At 37.4% G+C, this 16779-nt stretch overlaps 1 long non-coding RNA gene across 1 annotated transcript in view; it reads right to left on the bottom strand.

Moving 5' to 3' along the window:
* Window positions 1-1259: 1259 nt before the first annotated feature.
* The window catches only part of LOC148222004 (uncharacterized), a 257525-nt gene continuing 242005 nt past the window's right edge, over window positions 1260-16779 (bottom strand). Inside the window, exons 3-4 of the long non-coding RNA XR_015807031.1 lie at window positions 8757-8803; window positions 1260-1625 (exon numbers count right to left, since the gene is read on the bottom strand). This is a non-coding gene — a long non-coding RNA (uncharacterized LOC148222004). The remainder of the gene's footprint in view (window positions 1626-8756; window positions 8804-16779) is intronic.

Below are 16779 nucleotides of genomic sequence, written 5' to 3'. Positions count from 1 at the left end.
AGGGGATGCGGGTCGGGAAGGGATGTAGGTCGGGAGGGGATGCGGGTCGGGAGGGGAGGGTCCCTTCCCGCCGCCGCCGCTGCGCAGCCCGAGGAGCGCGCGGAGGCAACAACAAAATCTGGGCAAGCGGAAAAAACCCAGAATTGTTTAAAAATCGCTTCCATCTTTTTGCCACAAGTTAGAACCGTTCCAACAATTGTTGTCACTTCTGCAGAACAGAATTGCTTTCGCCTCAAATATCGCGTTCTGTATAATGTTACTTCCAAATTGTGCGCAGAATACTTATCTTCTCTGAAATAATTGAATGTTGACTATTATTGAACCTTTAATTTCTCCCTCCACATTGCTACACATCTGTCAGACCACCAATGGCACCAAAACGAGGAGAGTTAAAGCCAAGTAGATCAGGAAACTAAAGAATGACAAAGTACAGGGCACAAGCTGATGGCAACCTGTAAAACTTTGTACATATTCGTGGCAAGGCCAGGAGGAAAGTAGCAACCGAAATGAACCAGGAATCAGAAACAGCGGTGAAAAGGAGCCTTGGACTCCTTTTCCGTGGGCAATGCACATCAGTAGGGCTAACAGTGCCACAGATCAACTTCATTACTATATTCCATACCACAGAAGATCTCTGTAGAGAAATGAAGTAAACTGGAGCGCATTGGATTTGCTGTAGTTGGGGAAAGTGCACTGTAAATTTCTGAATAGAGAGAAACTACAGCAGAGTTAATTTTCCAACTGCAACTGTAGTTCTGCAACTGTCAACAAAGAGCAAGAGTTTTAAGGGGCAATCCAGAAACCAGCAGGGAAGCATCTCTCAGCTTTTCAAGGTTAATTGTGAAAAGGGGAGAGTTGAGCATACTGGTAGAGCTTGGTAAATTACATGCAATGCTGTTGCTTGAAGACTGCATCTATTCACAGGAGTGAAGAAGATCCACAGAAAAACAACTTCTCCCTGGCCTCATCTTTTTCCATGGCATTTCACAGATTTCAAGATGTGTCCTTGTCTCTAAAGCTGTGGTCAAGACTTTAATGTATGTGTGGTGATATGTTGATTCTGCAGAGAAACTTGTGTACAGATATACTGGAAATAAATTTACTGGAAATAATATTTCTGCTTGATAATAAACTAGAGTGCAAAAATGAATGCTAGAGAGTTCTTTAAAAGAATGTTGCAGTAAAGTAATGAGTTGTCCCTATCAGGAAAGAAAGACAAAATTACACTGAGCTTGGAAGCAAATCTTGTCAAACTACATTTTGATGGATGCAGGTGTCAGTGAAAAAGGTAATGGAAAGTCTGTAATAGCAGTCCATGAAGCATTTGACTTGATGCTTATGATGATTAGGCAAATTAACAAAATTCAGAATTCAATCAGCTCATACAATCTAAAGATATTTGGAAATCTTAATCTCATTGGAGTGGCATACAGATTATTACAAAGCTACTTAAACAGACCAGTGATTTGAGAGAGAGCAAGCAAATGGCTTACTAAATAACATGCAGCATGGGCTTGTTGCTGGTCAATTATGATGGATATGGGTTAATGGCACAGACCAATCCAGTTGCCTTGGTACACTGGCCTCATTTGTTCAACAGAGCTGGTGAAGTCAAGGTCAGGCATCTAGTAAAAAAGAAAGTGAGTGACATTTCAGGTTGGGGATTGTTTTCTGGAAGGCAGTTTACAATAAACAGCGTTAGTTTGTCCTGGTGAATAACTGAGTACATGCTCCCAGGGTTTTGGGTTAGTGAAGATGACAGCTGAGAGTGGATGGATAGCAGAGAGTACCAAAACAAAAATAACCAGAAGTTACATGTCGAGACAGTATCAGTAAGACCAATGTGGGAATACTGGCTTTGTGTCCACAATCGGGATTAATGTTAACTATATAAATCCAGAATATCTGAGAGACAATTAATGTAGATTTTAGAAGGATAACTGTATCTTATCCCTAAGTGAGTGTCCTAACAGAAGACAGGGAACCATACTCTCTCTTCTTCTTGTTCTCTGTTTAAATTGATCTTGGATTCCATTAGATGTGGTAGTAAAGCTTCAATGGAAGACAAGTTTGTTCCCATCCCTTTAATCTGCAGGTAAGGGTATTCTCCTGGGAGTGGGAGTGAATATGCATGAGGCTACAGAGAAGAATCCAAACACCTAATTTTTTGGGTTAGGTCTCTAACTACCAGATTAGTCAGTAAATGGTGACCACAGGCTACTCCTCCTTTAGCAACTTTTAAATACATTAGCTCTGTTTAGTTCTTTGGAGGAAAGAATGTGCATACCTACCTTCAAGAACAAGATCCAAGCAGTAAATCTGAAGTCAATATAAGTGTATTTTTTCAGCTTTTATTAAAGTGTGTGAGAAGTGGGACTGCAGTTGTGTCACTGCCCCATTGGCTGCATCAGCCCCTGCTCCATGGCACAGCCTGGAGCCTGCGTGTGTTACCAGCTCCAGTTCTCAATGCCTTCAGGGGCTCTCTCAGAATCACCTTGTCACTTACAGAGCCTACTGACACGAGAGCATCTTGTCCACTTTCAGAAGGGCCATGGCTCTCTCTTTTCACACTTCTTTGAAAAATTGACCTTCAGTGTGATTTGAAAGGAAGAAAGGAGGCAACAAGAACGATTAGCAGTTTACTGATGGTAACTGCTGGATCCTCGTCCCCTTGCCTTTCAAGCATGCGTTGGAATTTTCTAACCTGGAACTGCTGATTTTTCAGTGTGTCCCTATACATCATTATTTCTCTATTAGTATGTAATACTAACACCACATCCATTGCTATAGCTTGATGAAAACAGGCATAATAAAAGGATTTTTGGAAGCTGATGCTATATAAATACATTGTACAATGAAGGTGAAATTTCAGGAGTGCAGCTTGTTAGTAATAGGAACATTTCACTTATGGAATGTGCATTCTGGTCTTGCTTAGACTCGAAATAGGATCTTTCTGAAAGTTATATTGCATCTCAAATGTAAGTTATGGGATCAGTGGAGTGGTTATCTGGGGGAAGTTCACTGGCTGGCATCACACAAGAGGTCACTCCAGCTGATAACCATATTTTTTTCCAACTCTGTAAGCTGGAAACTGTGAAATGCAATGATCCATTGTAACAACATAGGACTCTTCAGAATAAAGAGAGAGCTTATCTTCCTAAACAATGCCTCTCACATGTTTTAATGTGTTGTAAACAGGATTATTTTAACTAATTGGTACAATTTCCTACATTTATTATATTTACTGCAATATCATTAGTCAGTTATGCAATTGCACCTGATTTAAATGTCCAATTTTCATTCTTAATCCTATGTCTGCAATTGCATAGTAAGAAATAATGAAAAAAAAAATTACACATGTTCCAAGGAAGTAACCACACTATGGTATGGGAGTAGTAGTACTGTGTATCATGCAGTGAGCACCTAGCAGAGAAGGAGTGGCTTGATATAGAATTTTAACACACTGGAATTACCATCTTTGGTAACTCAGGAAGTCTGTATGTTTGATATTGCAATAAGAGACTTTGTGTCATCTCCTAAATATTTCCAGAAGCTGCTTGTAATTCACCACACAAAAAGAAAAGAAAGGTGTTTAAATTGTACCAGTATTTTCAGGTAGTTTCCAGTCTCTTTAGCCTTTTTTTCATCCCCTTCCCTTTTATAGGCAGCCTATCCACCTTGTGAGAAAGCCTTTCTTTGAAGTGGCTTAAATGGAGGCACCGATCAGGTAGAAAGCCACTTGCTATGTGCTTGAACAGCTCTCAACAATGCAAAGCCATCAACAAGGTTGCAGTTTTGGAAGAAGAAGAGGGGGGGAAAAAATGGAAAGTCTTTCCACCTGCTCAGTGGAAAGTTAAGAAAACATGAAGACTTTTATAGACGTGGAACACTGTTGTACTTCAAAGAATTGCTGTCTGCAAATGAGCACGTTCAGTATGCACAGCCATCGCCAGTGGATGCAAAACCCACCAGAACATCACCTGTGTTCTGTGTACAAGAAAGTCTGAATTTAAACATCTGACCTCTTTTCTCCCAATAGCTGACCACAGGTAGTTGAAAGGAATTTGGAAGAATATGGCTGTCATCCTAGTGTAAAGTGGAATAGTACTAGCTGAAACAAATGATGAGTCTTTGCTCATCTGGCTGACCAAGAGGAGAATTCACCAGTCACTAAGAAGAATTTTTGTGTTTAAGTTGTCCAGCTCTCAGGAAAAAACACATTGTGGGTGTTAAAATTAGGTGTCACTGTTAAAGAGTTGGTAGGATGCACTGCTTCCACAGTAGTTACTGTGCAAAGAATGCTTATGTGATAATCCTAAACCACTAACACAAATGTTAAACTAAAGACATAAATATCAGGGCCATTCTTGCTCTGTGAATCAGGATCCAGGTCTCTTACCTTCTTCTGGCCCACCCAGCTACTGGGGTCATACTGGTTTCTAATTACTTTTTAGATGCCAGTTCCCAAATACCGAAATCTGTATTGTCATTGCTGTTGTAACATAAATGGAAGATACAGTTGTTAACTAGTCCTCAGTTTGGTTTTGGAAGCTTGTATCTGAGTGTAATTGCAATGTTAATTCTCTCAGCCGTTTTCATGACTCTGACACCACAGAGGATGAAGAGTTTCACTTGTATTCCTGCTGTAATTACCGAGAGGTTGTAGCCATTACATTAAGAAAAACTATTTGCTTTATGTATTTGTCTATATATAGAAATGCCTTTGCTTTTTAAGAGTGGGAGAAAATACCACCAGGTGATTATGGTAAAAACCATGGAGGTCAGGGGTATTCTGAATGCTAACAATGACATTGACAAAGTGAGCTAAGGATAAAATCAACATTTATTTCTCATGTCAGGAGTGGTTTTAGCTCAGCTTTGCATGAAGTGGTACTGGTGTGTATGAGGTACCCCACAGACACACACTCTGCACGAGATGGAATGAGGCTGATTTTAGGTAAATGGCACCACACACAGACAGTTCTAGTACATAGTCTAAGTGAAAGGTTACTTAAATTGGTTTAGCCACAAGAAGTGGTAGAATAATATATCTGGAGCAATATACAGAGAAAGAAAGAAAGAAAAGGTAAGTAGGAAGGTGTAAAGGATGAAGTAGCTCTGTGACATAACATTGAAATTACTTCAGTCAGTCCAAGAAGCCTGCCTCAAAAGCAATGTTAAGTTTGCAGTCTGCTTCAGCAGTAAGCTGAACTGGTGAACTGGTACAGACAAATCATCTACTGGAAGGTACAATTGAAAATGCAAGGAATTATTTGGGATACAATGATGAGGAAAAAAAATGAAAAAAACACCAAGGCAAAACTAGAAGTGTCCAATACATAAAACAGGACGTGCAGTTTGTGACAGTTTGCCTTCTCAGTGATACACGTCTACCCCTATATGAACTGCCAATGCAAATTTCACCAACAGAATTTGTTCCTTTTATATAAGACCACTCTGGAGACTGAAGGAGGAATTAGAGGGTGAGGAAAGCAGAATTTGTTGTCTAAAAACACTTTCATAGATCAGTGAATATTTTAGCTTTCATAGACTCACTTACCATTATGAAATATAATAGAATAATATTTATTTCATTTTCTTAGTACACAAGAACTATCAAGAGAATGAAAAATACTAGGTAATAATAAACCAGCATAAATGTTCAGAATTGGGATAACTTTTTTTTTCCAACAGGTAGCATGAGTTTTTTGTCATTGCACAGCATTTAAAAAAAAAATAATTAAATATTAGAGATGGGTCTTTAAGGAAGCTGCTAGTTAATTTTACTTTTGCTCTGTTTGACCGTAATTTTGCCCCATCTTTCATTGCTAACTTTTATGTTCTGTGCCTTCTTATGCCCTCTTTTCTTTTAATGCAAAGTATTTCCTTGAAAAGAAGTTCCATACAAGCACACAAAAGTATTCAGCTGCTTAATTTATCTTCTGACAAAATCCAACACTCCATTCAGGATCAGAGCCCTTTTTTTGCTACTGACTAAAGAGGATGACAAAGTCCTCTCTCTGTGAAGGTCGTGGTTTAAGTGTCTGATTTCCTGAATACTGTATGAAAGAAGGATGATGAACTTAGCTGTTATCAGCTACTTTGTGTGACGAAAGGTGCAAGATAAAGAGGAACTTTTCATGCCTGATCTCCTTTCATTATCTGTTGTGTTAAACTGCACTGAGCAGTCCCTGAGAAGCCCAATATTTTATGCATTGGCTAAAGCAGCACTGGGCAATAGATTTATAAAGTGATATGGTAGACACAGTTTACTTGCTGTAAATATGTATAATGCAAAGAAACATGTCCATTTATCACTTCTACCAGTAAGAACTCCTGCAGTGCAAAAAGAAATTAAGGCAGCCATAGAAGAATGGGAAGTTCGAGCAGGAAATATGTTTTCAGTGATGTATAATCTACAATGTCTGGTTTAGGGTTACAAAAATACCAGCAATCACTGATGAAATGCCTAAATGCTAAAACATGATTTTTTAACTGTAGGTAAATAGGAAAGAATAAACCAAAACTGAATTGAAGGGTTTATTGTGCCTGGATATTTTATAAAGTTGAAATTTAAAGTGCTGAAAAAGGGAAGAGAATGCAAGAAATCCAAAGAATAAAGAGAATATTTACCCAAAAAGATTAGTTTTATGTGTATTTTCTTTTCTGTTGTTTTCTTATTTTAATACATATATCTCATTTTAAAAAATGCCATGTTTGCCATGTAAATCTGCCAACTTATTGATCTACAATTTCCTTCTAGGTTTAATGTAATTTCACTGTAATTTTTCTGTATTTTCAAACAGTTTCGTTTTCTGTGCTCATTAAAGCCATCATTTCTTTGCCCCCAAGGGAATTTTTAAATGCTGGTTAACACACTCTAACATCAGGACTTGCTAAGTTATTTTATTCTTCCCATTCTCTTCCAAAGGCAAGTAGTTATACTTCAGTTATTTAGAATACTTGTCTCAGTGCTCTCACATTATTCAGTGTAAAATGTGAGAATGGCAGAAGTTTTACACTGATACACTTCTGCAGAACTGACATTTGTGAAACTGTATTCATATGTTGTGTGCATTCTACTGTCCTATTAATGTTAAAAAGGTGCAGGGGATCCTTTGTACTACTCCTGTCATAAGTTATTCCCAGACTAATTTCTGATTTCAGGAAAAAAAAGAAGGTGTAAGATGAGACTGTCAGATCCTCAGTGAGAGCATATACACCGGATATAAAGGTACCTCAAAAAGAGAACTTAAAATTCTCTCACGGTCTCCTGAGGAGCCTGAAACTTATTTTACTAATACCAATATTACTTTTTTCCTAATTATCAGTATTGAAATAGTAAACTGAAATAGAAACTCTGAAATATAATATATTCAGTATAAAGAAGTGTACAAAATAAAATTAAATATAGAAAATCAAATGCAGTCTTTACACTGCTAATAAGATTTCAGAACTGGAATTCACTCATCATACACAATTTATCCTGAGAATGCTGCAGTCTCTCAAGTCTGATGACCTGCTTCACTTACAGAAAAACTGACTTTTCCAGTGTTCCAAATAAATACAACACTAAATATAATTAGGTATATGTGGCTGTTATGTAAGAAGACACAATCCATACTAATTCATTCATGTTCAAATTCAAGCTCCAACACATGACTAACAATGGGCTGCACAAAACTTGGTGTCTGTCCCTGACGCCAATTGTTACTCCAAGCATAATTAAGCTTGCCTCCAGCAATTAATCACCTTGACTGCCAACAAATAGTGTATTTATCTTCATTAGCTGCTTGCATGGGAGCCTTTCCTTTATGCCTTGGAGCAGGAGCTCCAAACATGGAAGAGACACGGATTCCCTGGAAAGGATGTGAATTCCATGGAAGGGACATGGATTCTATGGCAGGGATGTGGATTCCCTGGAAAGGATGTGGATTCCATGGAAGGGACAGGGATCAGCCTCCCAGGGACTGGCCCAGGCGCTGCCTCTTGGAGAGGGAGGCCCAAAGGCAGCCCCAGCTGGGAAGGGCTGGGCTGGCACTCTGTGCATTAGGTGTGACTCCACAGCCATAGGAAACCCAAGTCTGTTTAACACTGTGATTTTGCATTTTCAGCTTCCTCATATATTTTAATGAAAGACAAACAGAATTATGGACAGTGCAAATTATTTTTCTCAAGTGAGAAAGAAAAGAGAGGATGCCAGACTAATTTATTTGCTTTTGTTTGCATCTCTTTTTCCATGATTATCTTAACAAATGGGTTTACTAGCAGGAATGTTTGGTAAAATAATGAAGCAAATATTGTTAAATATTGTGATTATTCATAGCAGAACCTATAAGTCATGTTTCTCCAATTGGAAAGGAGAAATATGTTGCACAACCTACATACCCATTCAAAAAGAGCTTGAATATTCAAAAAGCTCTGCTTATGAATGAATTACGTAAAAAATTATGCATAGATATTATTCAGCAAACAGTTTGAACATATACATCAGAAAAACTAGTTTGTTTGGAAAACTTGCAAACACATAATGGAGCAAAGAAATTATTCATTATGAATTATTTGCACAGCATCTGTCTTACTTTCTCATGTTAATTGCCTCTGCTAAACCACATTTTCACCCCCTCAGTATGTAAATTTAAATTATTTTGCATATTCTCTGAATATCCAGTAAATGCAAGTTTCATTACCTTACTGCTTAGATATTTTTCTCTCTAATTGTACTGGTGTTTATATAATTTTAAAATTTGACCTACCAGCTTCCTGTAGATTGCAACCTTTTCCTCTGGATTCTGATTATTGCCTAAAAAAGAAAAAAACATATAAAAAATGCATGCACAAACCCCATGTACATTGACTGCATTTGTGAAAGATCTCGTAAGGTATGTGTTAATTTCCACTGTATTTATAAAAGCAAGGTCTTGTTTTTAATCACAACACTTTAAATGTAATTATTATAAATCTAGGACATGACCCACAATTGATTGGAATTAACAGAGATAATTTTACTGACTTCTCAGAGCCTACAGCAGACCTTCTCCTACAGGAACTGAGTGATGTGTCATCATATCCTTTTGTGCTTCCCAAGATGTAGCACTCTTGAGTAGAATTATTTGTTCTACAAATACAAGCTTATACATCAGGCAGCCCAACTTCCTGTAAAAATATCTTTTTTTTCCCCTGAATTTTGTGAAATTTGGATTCTTAGACCACTGACTCCTGTTGTCTCTCTAAGAAACATGAGAAGAAAATGTGCACACGGTATCCTGTCTTTTCTTTGCCATCACTTCATACCACCAGCAGAAATAAGAGTCTTGTCCAAAGCTGTCTGGTCTTAGAAAATAAATGCAAGTTTAACCCTTCAAGCATGTTAACAGAAACGACCCCCTGGAAAAACCTGTCCCCCTGGGTCACTGAGAATGGCCAAGAGAAGCCCCAGGACTGTCTCTCCCTCGTCAGCACACAGTTAGAGACCTGCAGAAAGCACTGGGAAAGTGTCCGTGCTGTGCTTAGAATCCAAGCTCTTTGAGAAGTACAAATTCACACTTTTCTAATAAAATAAACCTTCTGTTTAGGATTCCATCCTCAATGTACCACAAAATAGGTAACCCCTGAAATTATTCTTTGTTTCTATTTTATACTTCAACACATGGGTAGAACTAAACATCCTTATTCATTTCTTTGCTGTGGGCAGAAACCTGGCTGAATGCTTCCAGGAAGTGTTTTCCAATGGCCACTGGTCCTTTCCCAAGGCACAGGAAGCAGATGTTACTGCCTGCACGTCGCTACTAAAAACTCAAGTTTTCTAGCATCCTAATGGATTATAACAGGGAAAAAGAAATTGGGATGTGGTGTTATGATACAGTATTTTTGCATCAATATGAAATTTCACTAACTTTTGCTCTACAGGTATTTGTGGGTCATAACAGAATTTCTGTCATGAGTTCCTAGTGCACCACAGAGACCTCAATAGTATTTTCTGCTGCTGATCCATCCACCCTTCTGTGCTGTAATGCACCAGGCCTGGCTGTCAGATCATATCTGAAATGAGCAGCACCAATAAAATTTTGGGCCTAATCTTCAGCAACTCATTTTTTTGTAATATACCTTTAGGCTACTAAACACATCTATAGGTTTCTCCTCAGGACAGGATGTGTTGTCCTGTATGCTTTAGCAGTTCAGTGAGCTGAGCTGATTCAAATGAGCCTTGAAATGTTAAATACAACTTGTAATATCAAACGCTTTCATATCAAATAATTTTCTTCCTGTGGATCCTAGGGAGATTAAGGACTCATGCAGTGACTGAAATGTCCACTCCTTACATCAAATATTTCAGCACTGGCTGTATCATAATCTGCTCACTGGAGGAATGGCTGGAAAATACAACTGCAGCACTTCTAACTTTATTTGTAAATCAAGGATAAGGAGCATCTATCAGGTCCATATGGCAACAAGTGAATGTGAAATATTGAGTAACTGTGTTACAGTGTGACCAAAGCCTTCATGTACAACCTTGAGGTGATGTTTTCTTTGTAACTGGTGTAGAAATTAATTTTTGGGTAAGAGAGCAAACTAAATGCAGTATGGCTGCACTTCAAATTTTCCTTGTGTCTGCTTATCTCAAAGCCCAGAGAAAGAAGCTGTCTCTTCTTTATTGTTTTTCTGGTTTTGCTTTCATATCTTGCAGCAGTGTCTGTTTACAGCTTGCTTACCTTCCTTTCCTTCTCAGCTGAATTAAAATGAAGTCTGGTTTGAATCATTCAAAATGCCTTCACCCAAACCACTCCTGTGTGTTCAGAATTGAAGAGTGGGAACTATCAAGATATTTACTGCTTCTTTCCCCCCTGCTTTTGCTCTGCAGATGCAGAAGAGACACTTAGAGAAGGGTGCTGGTTCTCCTTGACCCCTTGGGCCTGCTCTGTTTGCCAGTGCAGCCCCTGTGTCCTTGTGCTGAGGCTGAGCTGGGTCTCCTGCCCTAATTCTGGCACGTTCTTACTGACATACATTTGTGTGCTATAATTAACTTAATTATCATATCATAAAGCAGCAGTATGATTTCCATCTATGCACTTCATAGTAGCCTTGTAAAAACCAAATATTTTGAAAGGTAATTAGTAAGTAACTCAGTGTGAAAACTGGGAGGTTGTGTTTTCTAGGACTGGCATTCTCATTGTAAATGCAGTCACACATAGGATCAAATGGTTCTGGAGATGCTGTTTGAAAAATTCTGAGAATGACAAAAGACTATAAGTGGGCAGACCTCAGTGTTGTCAACAATTTCAAAAATTATATTAGCATATCGAAAATAACCTTTTCTAAATCACAATTATTTCAGAATCATAGTTTCAGGAGAAAATGTGGAGTCTTGATACTGCTATGGAACAACTGCTAACTGCATAATGACAGTCACAGCACACAGAAATGAGTAGGGAGTACTTTCATGGAAAGCATATTGTCATCTTCCTTGCATTGAAAGTCAAAGGCAATTAAAACATAATTTAATTAGAGAATATCTTATCAGCTGTAAAAAGTAAAATTGATTGATATGCAGTGTAGGGATGACTTGGCTGCTGCTATTTGTAAAGTGATGCTGAGGCTGACAAATTAGTCACTTGGTTTTTTTATTTGATAATTTCATGTATTTTTATATTTTCTTTCACCATTGAAAGCATTTAATTAGCTAATGTTTGATTGCTCATTGTTTAGAAATGGAAAATGTTACAACTGTATTGTGATTTGAGGAGTTGTTGGCCTTGAGATTAAGCATCTTGCATGACTACATCCTGCTCTCTCATTACTAAAAATATTTATCTGATAATAGGATTTTTCCTACGATTATTTTTGTCTGTGTTACCCTCCAATAGGATGTTTTAGTCTCCAGCTTAAACATCACATGCAGCTGGAAACAGGTCAGCATAGCTCAGAGCAGCTCCAAATCAGTGAGCAATCTCCTCACTTGGAAGAATCTGTATCACTTACCCAAGGGCTGAATTTGGCCATGCAAGGAGGAGCCAATCAGGAGGATGAACAGTGACAAACCAGCAAACCTATTTCTATTTTTAAAAAGCCACAAAACAAAAGGGATTGCCAATTTATTTACTTTTTTCTTAAAACATCCCTCTAACATTCATTAAACCGGAAATTGGTTCTCAATCATTATTTCAGTAAAGAGGTGCAGGGTGGTTTGAGTTAATAAATATTAACAAAATATCCAGGTGTCTGTTCTTTTCTGTTAAATTTATTCTTTGGAAGAGAGAGAGTTGATGACATGGATTCATATTTTTTTGGCTATTTCTAGTATTTTTGTTCTGCTAAAAGAATATAATTATTAATGTTCAGATTAATGTCCATATGGATTCCAAATTAATACATTACTTCCCTTAGAATGAACGTTTCTACAAGAAAATCCTAGGACACTTTCAAACGACTAGTAAATAAATTTGTTAAATAAATAATTTAAATTAAAGTGGTCTTCAACATGACTAAAAACAGATGCCTGTGCTTTAAGGGTAGGACTCCCGACCTTTGTAATGCTTCTGTCCATAGAACTTCTACTGCATTTGTAGAGATTAGCTGGATAAAGTAAGAGAAAAATCTTTTCTTGACTAAAATAATTCTTCAAGGTGGGTTTTTTATTTGGGGTTTTTGAGGTTTTTTGTGTGTGGTTTTTGGTGCTGGTTTTTTGGTTTGGGGTTTTTTTTTGTTTTGTTTTTTTCAAGATTTCTGATCTGTTTGGTTTTTATTCCAGATATAAATCCATTCTTCTTGGGTCTACCAAAATCTTTTTGCAGTGTGGCAGCTGTGATTTTTCCCTGCCAGGAAAATCTCTATAGGAGCATTTATTCCTGTGAAGCCCAGTTTTCTATGTGGGCTAACTTCTTTCAAAGTAGAGACCCATAACAATTGAATATGATTAATAAGGTAATTTCTGCTTTGCTCAAGGAAAGGATATCAGTGCACGTGCACACCTTTTTATACTAGAATCAATTTCAGAGGATAGTTTTTCATATTAAGTAGGTTATGAATAAGAATGGTCTCATTTAGATGCAAGAAAATATACAGAATTCTGTATAAATATTCTAACAGTCTGAGAAGGGAAAATAATTTGAAGAAGTAACTCATTAGGTCTGACTTCACAGTGATACATTTAATTAAAAAATAAAGATAACTAAATCAATTACTTGTTTCTCAGATTCTTGGAGACAACTGCTCTCAGGTATATCAATGTTATATATATGCATAAAAGATATATATCATAATAATGCAATTGCTTCTATGTGAACTGGTGTTCGGGAGCTAGCTGAAAAAGATTATTTCATTTGAAAAATCACACAAAAAGCAGTAAAAAACCAGCACTATGGTACTGGAGACTCATAAGTACACTGCTAGAGATGTATATTAACTATACATTCTACTGTAGTTGAAGATGTCCCTGCTCAGGGCAGGGGGTTGGCCTAGACAACCTTTAAAGGTCCCTTCCCACCCAAACTCTGTGATGATTCTGTGATTCTCTGAACTACTGGAAATTAATTTAAAAGTTTGTGAACAAAAACACTGAAAAAACCTTTAGCTGCATCCAAAAGGGATGTTTCATGAAAATCTATACAGTTATTAGTTCAAATTATTAAAGAAATAAACCAGGAATTTGTTATTTCACCAATTAAAAGTAATAAGCAAGTGATAGTTACACAGCCTGATAAAACACCTCTCACTTTTGCTGCTCATTATAAACATCTCTGTACTTCGCATACTTTGTACTGTGAATTTATTAAAAATACCTGAAAGCAGTAGGTTTGCCAAAAAGGCATGATCACCTTTAAACAAGTAACAAAACAACTTCTCAGAAGTGAAGGCAGGCATGAGCAGTGTTCACAAACTGTTAGCTCCCCTCCAATTAATTTTACAAGATGCTTAGAGCTCTTGTGCTCATCTGTGGAGATAAAACCTTCCCCAGCCTGTGCATGAAGGTGCCATTGTTTTCTTTATTGCTGTTGAAAATATTGTACCACTTGTTGAATGAGGGTGTAAGGAATTCACAAAAATTGCCAGTTTGTGGAATTAACTTTGTGCTTTCAGTGTATTTCACACAACTGGGGCTGGGTTCTGCCACTGCATCCATGAACAGCCTCCCCACAGGTGCTCACACCACTGGGCTCAAGTGTCCACAGGAACCCAGGCTGTACTGTAAGGAAGAGAGTAAGACTCCTAATTTAAAAGATCACTGTATTTTTGAGTCTTCATTACCTTTACAGGGAGTAAAGAGCAGCTCTAAGCCAGCCAGCAGGATAAAAGCCTCCTCTCTTCAGTTACAGGGAGATCTCTAAAGAGGGATATGTGCTCTTTGCTTTATTATTTTGTGGGATTTTTTATGGGGAAGATAAGGAATACCTTAAGGAACATATTACAGGAATCAAATTAACTGAAATAGTTTAACTTTATATATTGATGATCAAAAATATTTTTGCTTAGCCTAAAATTTCTGCTGGGGGAAAAAAAGTGATGTATGTGATGTATAGACATTTCTCCTAAATAAATATTAAAGAAGAGCTCACTACAGACAAACAATAAATTCTGGGAATGCAATTCTCTAACAGCCTGGAGGAGATGGCTGTTTTAAACAAAACAGAGTGATTTAATGAGCCAATGTACATCTGGGAGGCTGAAGAATGCTGGCAATGTCCACCTCGGTAGCAACAACCACACAGTCCAAGTCTGTGTTTGCCCAAATCTCCCTTTCCTGTTTAAAAATCCTTCTCAAATCATCTGATGCTAGCAGGAGCCTGTCAGATGTTGTTATGAATTACATAAGATAAGAAAAAAAAGATTGGGAGGAAGGCTCTGCATGGTGACAGAATGTGTTTTGAGTATATAATGTTTCTTTTGAAAATTGCAAAACGGTTGAGCTTTTACTAATGCGACCAGTTTCTTAAAAAATGGTTAATACTTCCTAAAGAAGACCTGCAAATGAGAAACTAGGACAGGCAGTAATATATTTTGATGCATATTTCACTCAGAGGAGTCCCAAAGCCTGACACAAACACTACTGATCATGGCCTGCTGTAGACTCGAGGATAATTCTCTGCTACTAAAAGGATCTTGGTGCCACGTTCCCAATGGCAGGTTTCTAATAGAGTACAAGAAAATCCTCAAAAGTTCTTTTAGGTGATGGCAGACCTGACTAAAATGGTAATGGATTTTTGGCCCAGAAACTCAATATAAAGGCAAATAGAGAAGAGCTGTGTTATTCAAACATAAGTTATTGGTCTCAGTACAGAGTAAATGGATGAAATGACAGGATATGCTGGGGAGAAGGTCAGGTTACACAGTGTAATGATCCCCTTTGGCCCTCAGCAGGTGATTCTGTGAAACCCTGCTCCTGCTGCACGTCTGCAATTCCTGTGCCACTGCTGATTTATTTGTAAGAGACCATACCAGTAATGATACCTGTGCATGATTACTGACAGCGTTTGGCCATGAATGATGTCGGTAAAAATGTGTTTAAGTAGAATTATGACTTGCACGTTTTTAATTTCATGGCGAGATCAAGGCCTAAGGAGGAGAACAGGCATATTAAGTTCCTAATAGGAAAGCATAAAGTGCATTTTTGTTCACTGTTTCCCACCACTGGTATTACCAGCGCAGCTTCACTGTATAATAAAAGAGCTGGAACAGAAATGTCCCAGGAGCTGTAACATCAAAAATCAGTGTTTTTTTCAGAGACCTCAAAGTGGCACTGTGCTGTGTGGTAACATTCACATCACAGCTCTCACTAAGGAGGGACTGCTGATGTCACTGGGAATTTCGGTAAGAAGTCCATTAATCTGTTGACTCATGATGATTTACAGATGATCTCCATGCAAGTCAAATTTTTACAAAGAAATCAAGCAGTGTCATAAAGTAAAACCATAGTTCAGAGCTCACCTATTTCTGACCCTGATTCCCGACTCTGTAAAATGGACATTTACTGTGTACTTCATAAAATGATGCAGTTGGCTTTTTGCTTTCAAGCAATATTAAGAAAAAATGAAAACTAGTAAATTACAGTATAAATATCCTGGAGACCTAACCATAAAGTATTGCAGCTTAGCAGAGCCTACTGTTCCACATTTTATTTTATATGCACATTACAAAACTGGTGTTTAAAGAAATCTGTGTAGTACAAACTTGTAAATATCAAATATTAATTTTTGATAATAACACAATGCAACCAAAAATCCATTTGAATATACAGAAGGGAAAATATTGCATTTATATTATATATATCCCTCTGCTCTTACAAATATTTTGCATGTTGAGTTTTGACAGCTTTTCCTCATTATCCAATTTTCAAAATAAAATCCTCAAAGATACCTGAAGATGTTCACCAGTATACAATAGTTATTCGTATGACATCTTTCTTTTTTTTTTTTATAATTAAACACAGTATAATGATATCTGGGGGGAAAAAGCCTTTAAATATATACCAGAAATCATACCACCCCCTTACTAAAATAAAGTTAGGAAAACTGGTTTTACTTTCTGAGGACTTATAGTCTCCTACAAGAAATATCCATGTTCAATTGTATTAATATATTATTTGAGCTAGAAATACTGCTTTAGCAGGCAATCTGTCCAATAACATTTGCCAACATCCCATAAAGGGGATTTTGGTTAACAGAAGTGTTTGCTATACATATTTTATTGCTACTCTATCAGTTTCTGGTTTGTTATTCTCAAAAAGGTATTTGCTTTGCTTAGTCTTCGCCTATTTGCTGTTCATTAGTCAAAGCAAATAACAAA

This window comes from Sturnus vulgaris, chromosome 15 (genome assembly GCF_052056855.1).
Source record: "Sturnus vulgaris isolate bStuVul1 chromosome 15, bStuVul1.hap1, whole genome shotgun sequence".
NCBI lineage: Eukaryota > Metazoa > Chordata > Aves > Passeriformes > Sturnidae > Sturnus > Sturnus vulgaris.
This window is presented reverse-complemented; position numbering and strand designations above follow the sequence as displayed.